The sequence below is a fragment of the Centrocercus urophasianus genome, unplaced genomic scaffold (genome assembly GCF_019232065.1).
Source record: "Centrocercus urophasianus isolate 14NV4802_14NV808 unplaced genomic scaffold, USGS_Curo_1.0 seq_13, whole genome shotgun sequence".
Taxonomy (NCBI): Eukaryota; Metazoa; Chordata; class Aves; order Galliformes; family Phasianidae; genus Centrocercus; species Centrocercus urophasianus.
The window spans coordinates 36,902,497-36,914,721 of NW_024884475.1; the positions used below are offsets into that span (position 1 = coordinate 36,902,497).

Here is a 12,225-nt window from a genome sequence, read left to right on the forward strand (position 1 = left end):
ATGATGCTAGTTTCCAGGAAGTAGTTTTCCTTCAGCACTTTTCAGGACTCTTGAGCATCTCATGGTCCTAGCACACAATAAGAGGAACTTTGAATGAAGTACAGCAATTACTCTGTTGAATTGCAATATGCTGACATAGCATTTCACTTTTTATATATATATATATAACTGATTTGGAGCATTACTGAATAATTCAAAGCCTGTGAGAGGGATAAGAGCATTTCTTTAGAGCAGTGGTCCAGAATTCTAGGTGAGCCCCAGCAAGCTACAACACTGTCATTGCAACCAAGTTGGTCTGTGCTCTCCTCATATAAACACTCTCTGAAAATGAGCTGTGAGGGTATCTCTGAGGTATAAATGCCTATATATCTCTATCTGCTTGTCCATGCATTTATGTATGTATGTGCACACATCCACAGGTACTTTACTCATTTGAAATGTATTTTGATAAATATTCGTTGAACTAGATACTCCTTTGTCTAGTTGTATCCAAGTGTTTCATTCCTTGGGTGCTCCTTGGCAAGTGTGAGAATTAAACAAAATAACTGCTGTTACCCTGAAAATACTCCCCACAAATGTAAATTTATATTAACCTCCCTCCAGTATTCTGCCCTGTAGCTTCATCTCCCAGAGATGCTGTGCATCTGTAACAAAGTTGGACAGAATGCAAATCAAATTTTTCTTTCCTTTGTGAGGTTTTCTAAACCTTTGAAATATGTTCTTATCTACATTTTTCTTGGGAAAAAAATGAAATGTGTGACTAGTTCTGTGCTTGCAGTTCTAAGCAGAGTGAGAGGAAACTTCACTTTTTTAATGAGTATATATATTCTTTTGGATTCAAGTTTGGTTTGTTTTGCTTTAGCAGAATATAGAGTAAGACCAACAACAGGATCTTAGTGTGCAGTGACATTCTGCTGTGTTGGTGAGGTTCTTGCTGTGGGCTGCAGTACAATTACTACATTGTATAATAGAAAAAAAATATAGTAGTGTCTGTATCTTATGCTCTTAAAACCAGAGAAGAAGGTTTGGCATTGGATTAATGATAGCATATTTCAAGTTGAATATGTTGTTCTAGCTTAGTCCTATGTACAGTAGTAGTAGTACAGTACACATGTACTACTGTGGTACAGTAGTTTGCTGAGCTCCTAAACATAGGGTAAACAGTATTGTGTAATGGCTTAGACCTCTACATAGAGGTCTATGGAGAAGTCATGGCCTTTCCTATCAAGCTTGAAGAGCTTTGGAAATTGAGGTAAATCCCAAGAAAATATTTGTGAATATAAGTAAAATTCTATTTTTGACATATGATATCAACACACAAAGGCTGGGCTGCGTCTTCATATCAGTGGAGGCTATTAGGTGACAAAGAATATTTGCACACATTTCTCAGATTATTCCAAAAGTCATGCAAGAGAATTTTTAAAAGTTTATTTAAAAATAAAATTGCATTTATACTTAACTAGTAAAAACTCCATATATCCAAGCAGGCATGAGGAGATATCTTCTCAGTTATTTCACTATGAATCAATTTGGAATATATTTTTGTTTAAATCTCAGACAGAGGAAAAGTAGGGAAAATGTGTTGGCAGGAAGCTGCCTCTGCATCTTAGATACGTACATTTAAGGTAGCTATCACTGTTTGCCCCTTTTATGTCTGTAGTAGTGTGCTAACTCTTTGTGTGACATCTTTGTCTATTACTGTGAAGTGTGGCTTAAAAAGGGTATGTGAGAAGCAGAAATGGGTAGGATAGATTGCTCTTGATCTGGGAAATTGGTGGCTGCCTAGAACACAAAGAGGAATTTTTTACCATGCCACTTGAAGGACTGCAAAAGACATTCATTTTAAAAGTAGACCAAAGTAATTACCACTACATTTATGTTAGAGGTTAACATTAGCGTTATTTCCTCTATTGCTCAGTTTTACAGAATGTTATGCCCCACTGCTTTTATTAGATCCCAGCAATGGATGAAATAAGTGTTATTAACCTCTAACACTTGAAAAAATTAGTGTTAAGAAAAACAGAAACAAAGTTGGGCAGTTACTTTCTCTGCTAGTTGGGAAACGTGCAGTAAAATTTTGCAAATTTAATAGTTATTTCATAATGTATCCAAACTAAAAAAAACCAAACCAAACAAACAAAAAACCAAATCAAATGAAACAAAGTAAGAACAGAAGTCAGTAAAATGCTTGAAGTTCTTTTTTAAGTCGCTGAAATTTTACATTAAATTGAACAATAGAATAATTTTACTGAGTGGAAGATGATTACAATTAAAGCACAAGTCTTAATTTAAAATGTCAATCAACTATATTTCTTTGACATCATATTTGAGAGTCAGAAGCATTTTAAATGCTTTACTTTGTAGTTGCATTCGGGAGCTCAAAAAATGCTAGTTAAAACAACTCTAAGATCCAAGTGCTTAGCATAAGACAAGGAGTGGTTACAGCACTGTCATAAATAAGACATAAAGCGGTCTTATCCTCAGCACAGAAGGAGTAAAAGTGCATGTCCTACCATCATAAGAGAAATCTGAGGAGATGAAATCACAAGAAATATGTTTTGATATACTGGGATGTGAATTCCCAAGGTTGTGTCCTAGGCAGGTCACAAACCTCTTGTATTTATGACCATGGATGCACAGCTCTCTTCATACTCCTCATCTACTGAATTTGAATGGTAGTGTTCCCATGCTGTTCTGAAGTGAACTGAATTTATAAGAAAGTAGAGAAATTGAAGATTAACATTGTTTGAGTTCAAATGTCTGGTTAAACTCTGCTTTCGTCCATCTGAGTTAAGTCTGTACTTAAGTGCTCTTTGAAATACCATTTCTTTCATTATGTTTTTTCATTTCTTAATACGAATATTTGACGCAGTGGCATGAGTAACAATGATGAGGAATGAAAATGATTTTGAGGAAAGATAAAGGTATTCTAAGGCAACAAGCTTTGTCAGAAAGAAATACAAGAGAACAGGCATACCAGAGAATTTTAATTTATTAAACACGTACATGCGCACCAAACAACTTCTAATTACTGATGTTTTTGTAAAAGCTGATATATCTGCCGTCACAGTACTCAACAGTTTTGGGAAATTGAAGCAATGATCTCATTGGTCCTTCCTGTTTCTAACTGTACCAAGATAAATATTTTATTCCATATTGGATGTTTTTGAAAGGATTGTAACTAATTGCTAGTGATAAGGATATGTGTTATTACTTGAAACAAAACGTCTACAGTAGGAGAAAAAAGAAATGCTTTTAGAGGTGAATTTAAAGGATTCTGTAAGACTCTTGCAGTGCAGTTTCCATAGGGAGCTATTATAGTAGAGAGCACTCCCCTGAGATGTGATTTCTATAAACATATATTACTACCTTTCTTTACTGTTGCTGAAGTTCTGATTGTAAATATTCCTGCTTTCTAAGCACCTAGAATATTCAGTGACCATACTAATTTACTTTAAGGACATTCTGTTTTTGCTTACTTTGCTAACTATCTCCTCAATTGCTTAATGGAATATTTTAAGCTAATAAATTACCCTTCAACATTTCTGTCTGGAAGCTCAGTCAGTATCCAAAACAAGCTAGTCATTAATGAACACTTCCTTGAACAAAAGAAAGGAAGGCAGCAGATCTGAATTGTAGCCCTTGTTTGGTTCCCTTATTCTAAACACATTAGTACACTGTATTTCCCCACTTATATAGGCTTTTGTATGGTGAGCATGTGACTGTTTAAATGTCCCAGCAGGGCACCAAGGGACTGCAAAGAGGAAAAAAAAAAAAAAAAGAGAAAAACAAAAAAGAAAAAAGAGAAGAAAGAAAAAGAAAATAAAATTGTTTGGAACAATTTGCATTAGTTCAAGGGCAATGTTAAGCATTTTACAGCTGGTTTATTGCTATTCTTGTGCTGTTTAAGCTGTCTTTCATGTCAAAAGTCCTTTCCTGCTTACAAATCATCAGGAAGAATTGCGGCCACCACGCTGTTCGCCTAAGCTCCTCCAGGGGTTCTGGCCCTTTGATCACAGATATCTTTTGCAATCGAGTTAAAAATAGGGGGCTGCTGAGATAAGCCGAGGCTCTGACAGGAGACCAGCTTTCCCTTTTCTTTTGGACTTTGTTCGCCCCTTCCCTAGTATGGGAACACGTAATCTTGGCACAGAAGGAGTAGTATTATGGCTTTGGGAGATATTTGAAGGAGCTAGGGAGGTCGGTAAAGAGCTCAGCCCCTTAACTGTGCAGCCCAGCTTTGCAAGGTTCCTGGGTTCAAAGGCAGGCTTGTAAGCCAGAGCTTCAGTACATAAAATTAACGAATGTAGGCTTGCATCCATCTTTGAGGCAGATTCAACACAGTGCCAAAACATTAGCTTTTCCCAGCTCTCTTTACTAAGGAGTCTTTCTAAGCCTGAAAATCTCTTCCCCAATAATTCCATTAAAATTGTCAGAGAATTTCATGTGTGTTAAAGCTGATAGAGAATTCTGATTGACACTGGTGGGCATTAGGTGAAGTCTGAAGTAAACGGCTCCGTTGTTGGGGGAAATCTCCAGAACGGTGCATATACTTTTCTGCTGTAAAAATTTTGTCCTTAGAAAAATAAAAATCCAAATAACACAAGATGCAGTCCGTGCAGAGATTGCCCAGGCACCATACAGGCTACCTTTATTAGTATTATTTGTTTAATGGTATCGCTTAGGAACCTGGGTCATGAACCAGAGGCCTGTTGGATTAGATGCGAAACCAGTAAAACGAATAATGAAAAACCGGTTTCTGCAGGCCTTTTGTAAGCAGCAGCAGAAGTACAGGGAGAGGCAGACCAGCTGTCACAGCACATCAGCAGCTTATGTTTTTAGCAGTCCCTCATGGTTGGTTCAGAGGGGATTTGAATGTGGATGCAGGGGTAGCTTTACAACCAGTTTTTGCGAGACATGCAGCTCGTATTTCATTTGATAGAGAAGGGGGAGCCAGAAGATACATAGAAAATTGTAACGTTGTTATAGCTAGGATGTTTAAAGGATATCAGAGAGGAAAGATTAGAAGGGAGAAGCAGATTTTATTAGTAGGATAGACTTATTTGGGGGGAAAAACCTCACAAGATCTTAAAAAGCACTTCTGTGCTTGAAAGATTTCTTTTCCTAACATAGCATACCATAAGAGAAAATATAACTACCCATAAAGCTTTTCTTGTTTATAGAGAGAACTTGCATAGCCTATGTGATCATGCTCAACTTTGGCTTCACTTATGCACTGATGAGTGATGTAAGATAGCTTCTTGTTGTCTAGAAAATCACTGGATGTTCTTGCCCCTCCTAATAAATATGGATGGTGGTCATTAACTCTGTGTTTTGTGCTAAGCGCAGTCCTGTACTGATCTGACGCTAATGCCATAAGTACAAAATATTTTATGAAATCAGGAAAAGGTGAAGTTGGAGAGGAAATAAATCAGACTTGAATTTTATGTGGAGATTAACTGTTACAGAGCTGTCTTAGTGTCTGCAAGATTAACAGGTCAGAACTTCTAGCGCTGAGTTTTACATTTGCGAGCATTTTAGACATATAAATAATACTGGCAGTAAAAAAAATCACTGGAAACTTTGTGAGCAAAAGTTGCTTTTAGTCTTTTCCTTTTTTTAGTAACATTTTTCTTCAGTAACAAAAGTTTTTTTATTTTATTATTTTTTTTTTTCTGGATACTTTTACTGGTATACGTCTTGAAAGAAAAAGAATCAAATGGCTCATTTTTCTCTGAAAAAGCATATACCTTTTCTCCAAGGTGTTCCAAGTGTTCACTGAAATATAACTATCTACACAATAAAATCAGAACCTTTCTAATATTTTTTCTGAATATCACTGATAACAAGAAATATTGCTGTTATTATCTCGGATTCACTAGTTACTTTGGCCCAGCACATAAGCTCTGCTGTATTTTGTGCACTCTCTGTCACACTGTAGACTGTTGAAATGTTCCATACCCTCTATAAAGCTCATTTTCTCTACCACTTTTCTTCTTTTAAGTAGATTGACTAATACTGACCACAAAGCCCACCTCAAAGGTCTCATCAGCATGTGTTGTGAAAAAAAAAAAATGCAAATCCATAATAATAGCTACTACAAATTGACACGAGAAAGAAATTCTGTGTTTCCCAACAAAATTCCTGAGTGAAAAGGACCAAACGTGCTCTGACATACAGACATCTCACTCGGGAAAGGAAATTAATCAGAGTCCTAAGAGCAGAACCAGTGCAACTATCACAAAGGTGAAATAGCAACATTAGGAGGATTAAGATAACTGTTTTTCATAAGTGAAGTACAGTCATGGCCGAAAAAAATATGGCATGGTGAAGTAGGAATCCAGGAGAGGGGTGGCCTGGTTGGCCGTGCGTTTAGCTGAAAAGGAAAAGAAGCAACATGACCATGTGTACATCTCTAAATCTTTGAACTTATACTCAGCTGCTTTCAGAGACAACAGAGAAATGTGGGAACTTCGACTATAGGACAGGGTAGTTGGTGATAAAGTGAATGTGTTGACCTGTTTTCAAGGTCAAGTGAACTACATTTTAAAAATTCCCATCTCTCTTCTTTTACAGCTTTTACAACTTGGCTGTAGATATGGCAATATAGTATCTAGCACTACCTGCCCTGAACTTCAGTAACCTACACTAGAGGATTGAGGTCTCACCTCCTTCTGTAGCTCTAACACAAGAAATAGGCTTATGTATAGTTTCCTTCCAGTGGAAAACTAAGGCATCTCCATTTTTTTTCTCTGGTTGTTTCTTCTGAGGAATGGAGAGCCTATTCTTGGCCCAAGGAAAAAGGCAGGCCAGAAGGCTGCCAACTGCCAAGAAATTCTTGCCTCATTGACTGACCCTTTATGGATTGGTATGTGATGTGCAGCACAGCAGCTTGCTTGGAGTCACCATCTCTGGAGGTGTTCAAGAAAAGGGTAGATATCATGCTGAGCGACTTGATCTAGAGCGGTCACAGGCATAGGTACACGGCTGGACTATGTGATTTTAATAGTCTTTCTAACCTAGATGATTTTGTGATTGATTCTATGATTACTTAGGAGTGCATTGGCTGACTGAGCAATGGGGACAGGGAACACAGAAAAGGCATGGGAAAGCTTACTTCTGCAAAGCAACAAATATCCTTCTCTTGGGCAGCATTGTGCACTCTGAGCTTGCTTCTGGTATGCCTAGTTTCTGAACAGATTGTTTTTTATTTGGCATAAAACTAAAAGAAAAGTACAGAACTTATTAATATTTCTCCCATGCGGAAAAAGCAAAGCATTTGTTTAATACCATATGTAAAATGTATAATTAATATTCAGAGGAAAAAATACTTATTTCTCTTTAATGTAAAACCTAATACAGTAAGTGCTAATAGCTAATATAGTCTATACTGATGATGACAGAATACTTATCAGATTGAATTCTTACATGGTTCATGCTAATTATACTACTTATTTGCTAGTTAGAGATGAGACTTTTCTGCAACTTCTCATAGTGTGTCTACTGCAGTTTGTATTAGGAAGCTACTTAACTGTGTGATGTTAAATTGTCATGGTTGCTTATTTTTGAGCCAAATGCTTGCAAAATTACTATGCTTCTGAGACAATATTTGGGAATCTGTTATACCTGCTTCTATACCTACCTTCTGGAGTCCAATATGGGAGAAAGACTCTTCATCAGTCAGGAAGCTTAAATTCGCCTAGAAAATAAGCTATGTACTGTGTGTGTTGAATTTAAGACATTCATAATTTTAAACAGAATTATGTGGCTAAGGAAAGTGTAATTTCCAGTGTGGTCCTGTAATCGCTAATGTGTAGGCTTGACCTGCCACATATGTAGACTTTTGAGATCGTAAAAGTAATGTGAGATTTTATGTAGGAAGCCCTCTTTGAGAAGAGATATAAACTCTGTGCTTGAGCCTCAGCATTTAGAACAACAGTGAAAAAAAAAACGAGCAGCTTTTTGATAAGACAAGCTTCCCTCCTTCCCTGCTTTTAGAAAGCATTGCTTGAAGTTGTTCTTGCTTGTAACTTAGTGGTTAGAAGCAGTACCTTCCACAAAATGGCTTCTCTAATACAACTGAAAACACCAATTCCTGAAGTATTGCCTTTTGTATATGCATTTCTTCCCTGTTTTTACTTACTGAGTTTCTAACTTATTGGAAAGTTGCATGTAGTGACATCTGTGGCAGAAATGCCTTTTACATATGGGATATGTTGCATAACAGCAACATCCAGAATTGTTTTAAATTTTTTTTTCTGATGATCTGTGCCTCAGGAAGGGAAGATAGGGGAGGAACAGAAAAAACCTTTGAAGAGAATGGAAAATCCATTTGCACAGATGTCTGGAAAATGGGTTTCCTCCCAAGCTGTTGTAATACTTTTGAAGAAATCATTATGTTACCTTTTAATCCCCTAGTGCCAGCAGTTGCCTGTGTGACCAGACATTGACAGCAGTGCTCTGTGTCTGACAATCTTTCCTCAGTGTCCACATGCTAATTGGATTTGTTCCTGCAGAAAAGCACACTTGCGCACATAAACAGAAGCATTTTTTTCCATTTTCACATTTTGACAGAGATTAAGAACCGCAGGTATTAACAGGACCTGTCAAACCATATGGAACACCATTCCTTTTTTTTGGCATCGTGTATATCCTGTCCCTATAGAAAGGAAGTACTACTGCAAGAATGTTGGCATCTGCATTGCTTGCTATAGCCCGTGTGCTGAAACAGTGGTATACTCAGACTTATTTCACCTTTTTACTGCACATTACAAATCAAACATTATTCCAGTATTCTTTGTGCATCTACCTTGATATTCTTTCACTTATATACATGAAAGGTAGAAATCTGCGTTCGGTTGCATTACTCTTCCTTACATCAAATATGGTGCTATACACATGCGCACACGGCACATGGTGCTGTATCACACATGAAGTTACAAGCTCTTCTGTCCACAGAATACCTAATTTCCACTCATTAGTTCCATCAACTTCACCATTGCATCCTAGGGAAAAGAAACTGCAATCAGCTGCCGGTAAAAGAAACTCTTCTTATGCTGGCTGATGCCTTGTTCCATTTTAGTGGCACTGCTGGGTGCACAAAGAATAGTTCTGTGGTTTTAACTGCATTTTCTTATGTTAAGCTTTTCTTATTTATTAGAGTGATAGATTATCTCATGCTCTAAATACTGCTATCAGTTGTTGACAGCCAGGCCTCCATCCTATTAGTCAAGTAGATAGTTGTGCTATCATTACAAATATAGAGGTAATACTGTGTAGTCAGAATGATGCCCATGTAAACAATGCTGCCTTTGTACTCAATACTGAGGCACAAAGCTATGCCACTCCTTCAGTAACAAGGCTCTGTTTTAATTGCTAGCAAAATCTGGAAAAGTTCTTGTTAAGGATGTCTCTTCATATAAAACACTTTATTGGGCACCCTTGGGTAGGAAGTGGTGAGCCAGACTGATTGCTTAAGCCTCAGACACTGAAATTGTAATTGTGTGCACTGGTGACCCTGGGATTTGAATTAGAGAAAAAAAATCACTCTGTTTTTAAGATCATATTGCTGTTAAGATTTTTTTAAAGGAGGCTATATTCCAGTTGTGAGGATGCTCCTCTTTCTTCCCCCTTTCTTCCCGCTTTCTTCTTTTTGTACAATTCCTTTGCAAGAGTGATGCAGATGTTATCTGAGCCTTGTTTACTCTGCCACAGACAAAGATGATATGCCCAAAGTCAGCTAAGTAACCTCTCAAAGCCACTTAAACCTGCTCACTTAAGCCGTGAGCAGACACATGATAATTGGCTTTCTCCTGGTAGTAAGTAGAGCTATGTTAAATGTGGGCCTGAGGGGAACCTCTGTTTTGGGTTGTAGTTTATTATAAGGTGAGGAAATTACTGGACACCTCCAGCTGCCATTAATCAGCCGTGGAGCCTGACTGGAGCCAAGCGAGAGGCCTGTGGGTGGATGCCGCTGAATGGCAGGGAAATACAACGAGACAGAGACAAATGTTTTCCAGCCTAGCAGCACTAAACTCTGCCCTTTCACAGTCCTTAACATGCATGTTCAAATTGATTTAGTCTGTTTACCCCCTCAGCCTAACCATCTATTTCCATCCAAGACTGACAGGTTTATGTGTTGCTACCATGTTATTATGTGTGGCTGTGCAGCCAGTAGCTATAGTGTTTCAGAAGGGCTCACTTCCAGACATAAAGAAGAGGGAGGCGGGGAGCTTCAGTCTCTTAATTCCCTTTTACAGGGTGCAAAACATGTTGAGCATGACACCAATTCTCTCTCTCTTTCTTTCCTTCCTTCCTTTCTCCCCCCGTCCCTCCCCCTTTTATTTATTTATTCATTTATTTATTGATTTTGGGTCAGCACACACCATGAAAAAGCCTTAAATAAACTTGCATGCTTGAGAAGCACATCTGTCAGGTGATGTAAGTGTCTGGCATGCTTCCCTTCCTGTTTAGCTTACAAACATGCTGTTCAGTTCCTCCATGGCTCTGCTGTGCTGGCGGAGGCTGCTGGCAGAGGCTCAGCAGGAAGGAGCACAGGTAGCAGTGCCCTGAGATGCTCTGCACTCTTGGCTCCTGCCCCACTGCCCAACTGGAAGCTCAGCCTGCTGGGGTGCCAGCAGTACAGAACTCATTCTTTGTGAGCCTTCAAAACATGGGAATGTGGGGAATTAATGGGAAGCATTGTTGGGTTATTTTGCATTTTTTGAGGAAGAAAGCATCAGCTCACTATCTGAAATTCTAATTTCAGAGAGTTTGACTCCCCTAGCCCTTCCCGTGACTTGCACCACATTTTGGGAGCTGGAGGTCTCAGCATGATAAAAGTATAGAGGGAGGGACAGGATGTGGCTCGTTTTATCCACAGATGGCTTAGGTTGGAAGGGACCTTCAAGATCATCTTGTTCAAAACACTTGCTGCCCACCAGATCAGGTTGACCAGGGCCCTATCCAACCTGGCCTTGAATGTCTGCAGGAATGGGACATCCACAACCACTCCAGACAGCCTGTGTCAGTGCCTCACCGCCCTCTGAGTAAAAAATCTCTTCCTAACATCTAACCTCCATCTCCCTTCTTTTAGATTAAAGCCATTCCTCATTGTCCTGTCTTCTGACTTTGTAAAAGTCTGTCTCCCTAATGCTTGTAAACTCCCTTTAAGTATTGGAAATCCGTGATGAGGTCTTCTCTGAACACTTTCTTCTCTAAGCTAAACAAGCCAAAATCCCTCAACTTTTTTTCTCTGATCATCTTTGTAGCCCTCTTTTGAACCCATCCTACCAGCTTCACATCCTTCTTGTGCTGGGGGCCCCAGGACTGGACACAGTACTCCAGATGGGGCCTTAGAAGGGGCCCTTACAGAATGATCTTTATTTTGCCAGCTTCCTGATTGGCTCAAACGCAGAAAGCTAAGCAAGACCCAAAGAGAAAGATGTGGCAGACAGGCAGGGAATTTTGAGAATCCCGTTTGCCCTCTGGGGATCACTTGCATCTGCCTTATGAATTCCAAGTTCAGAGTTTTAGGGTGCTCAGCTGGTTTTCTCTTCTAGTTTTGAAGGGTTATTTTTGCTCCTTTTCTGATCTCTTTTCTTCCAGAACAGCCTATACCCAAATTAACAATCAATTGTATAATTTTAAGAATCACAGGATCATTAAGGTTGTAAAAGACCTCCAAGATCATCTAGTCCAACCATCCACCGGCCACCAATATTGCCCACTAAATTGTGTCTCTCAGTGCCATGCCTCCATGCTTCTTGAGCATCTCCTGGAGCAGTGACTCTACCAACTCTCTTGGCATCCTCTTCAAGTGCATCACCACCCTTTCTGAGAAGAAATTTTTCCTAATATCCAACCTGACATGTCTCCCCTCAGCCCCCATGCAATTTAAGGCCATTACCTCTTGTCCTGTTGAGAGCCTAAGGTAATGCCTCTTTCCATCTTTTTTGGATAGGCTCATACGTAAAATATGTGATAACTCAGAGCAATTGCATCAAAGTTACCCTGCAATTGTAACATCTTCTGGCAGAAGGCTGCCAGTCAATGAAGATGTTTTGGTTTCCCTTTGCTTTGTCCAACTTCATAACTTTGTTGTGATTCTGTTGAGTCATAACAAGTTTAGAAACTGAAAATGAAGGCAAAAAGTACTTCACATAATCAAAATGCTGATTTCTGAGCTGTTACTGATATATGTACATCATCCTGCATGCCAGCTTA

General features: G+C 38.8%; 1 long non-coding RNA gene across 9 annotated transcripts in view; it reads right to left on the bottom strand.

Annotated features, from left to right (window-relative positions):
- Positions 1-5,667: 5,667 nt before the first annotated feature.
- The window catches only part of LOC122156616, a 92,127-nt gene continuing 85,569 nt past the window's right edge, over positions 5,668-12,225 (bottom strand). For 5 of the 9 annotated variants that reach the window (XR_006167552.1, XR_006167551.1, XR_006167556.1 and 2 more), the window contains 2 exons: positions 8,404-9,005; positions 5,668-7,222 (listed from right to left, as the gene is read on the bottom strand). This is a non-coding gene — a long non-coding RNA (uncharacterized LOC122156616). The remainder of the gene's footprint in view (positions 7,223-8,403; positions 9,006-12,225) is intronic. The other 4 variants (XR_006167553.1, XR_006167550.1, XR_006167554.1 and 1 more) reach the window with 4 other exon arrangements.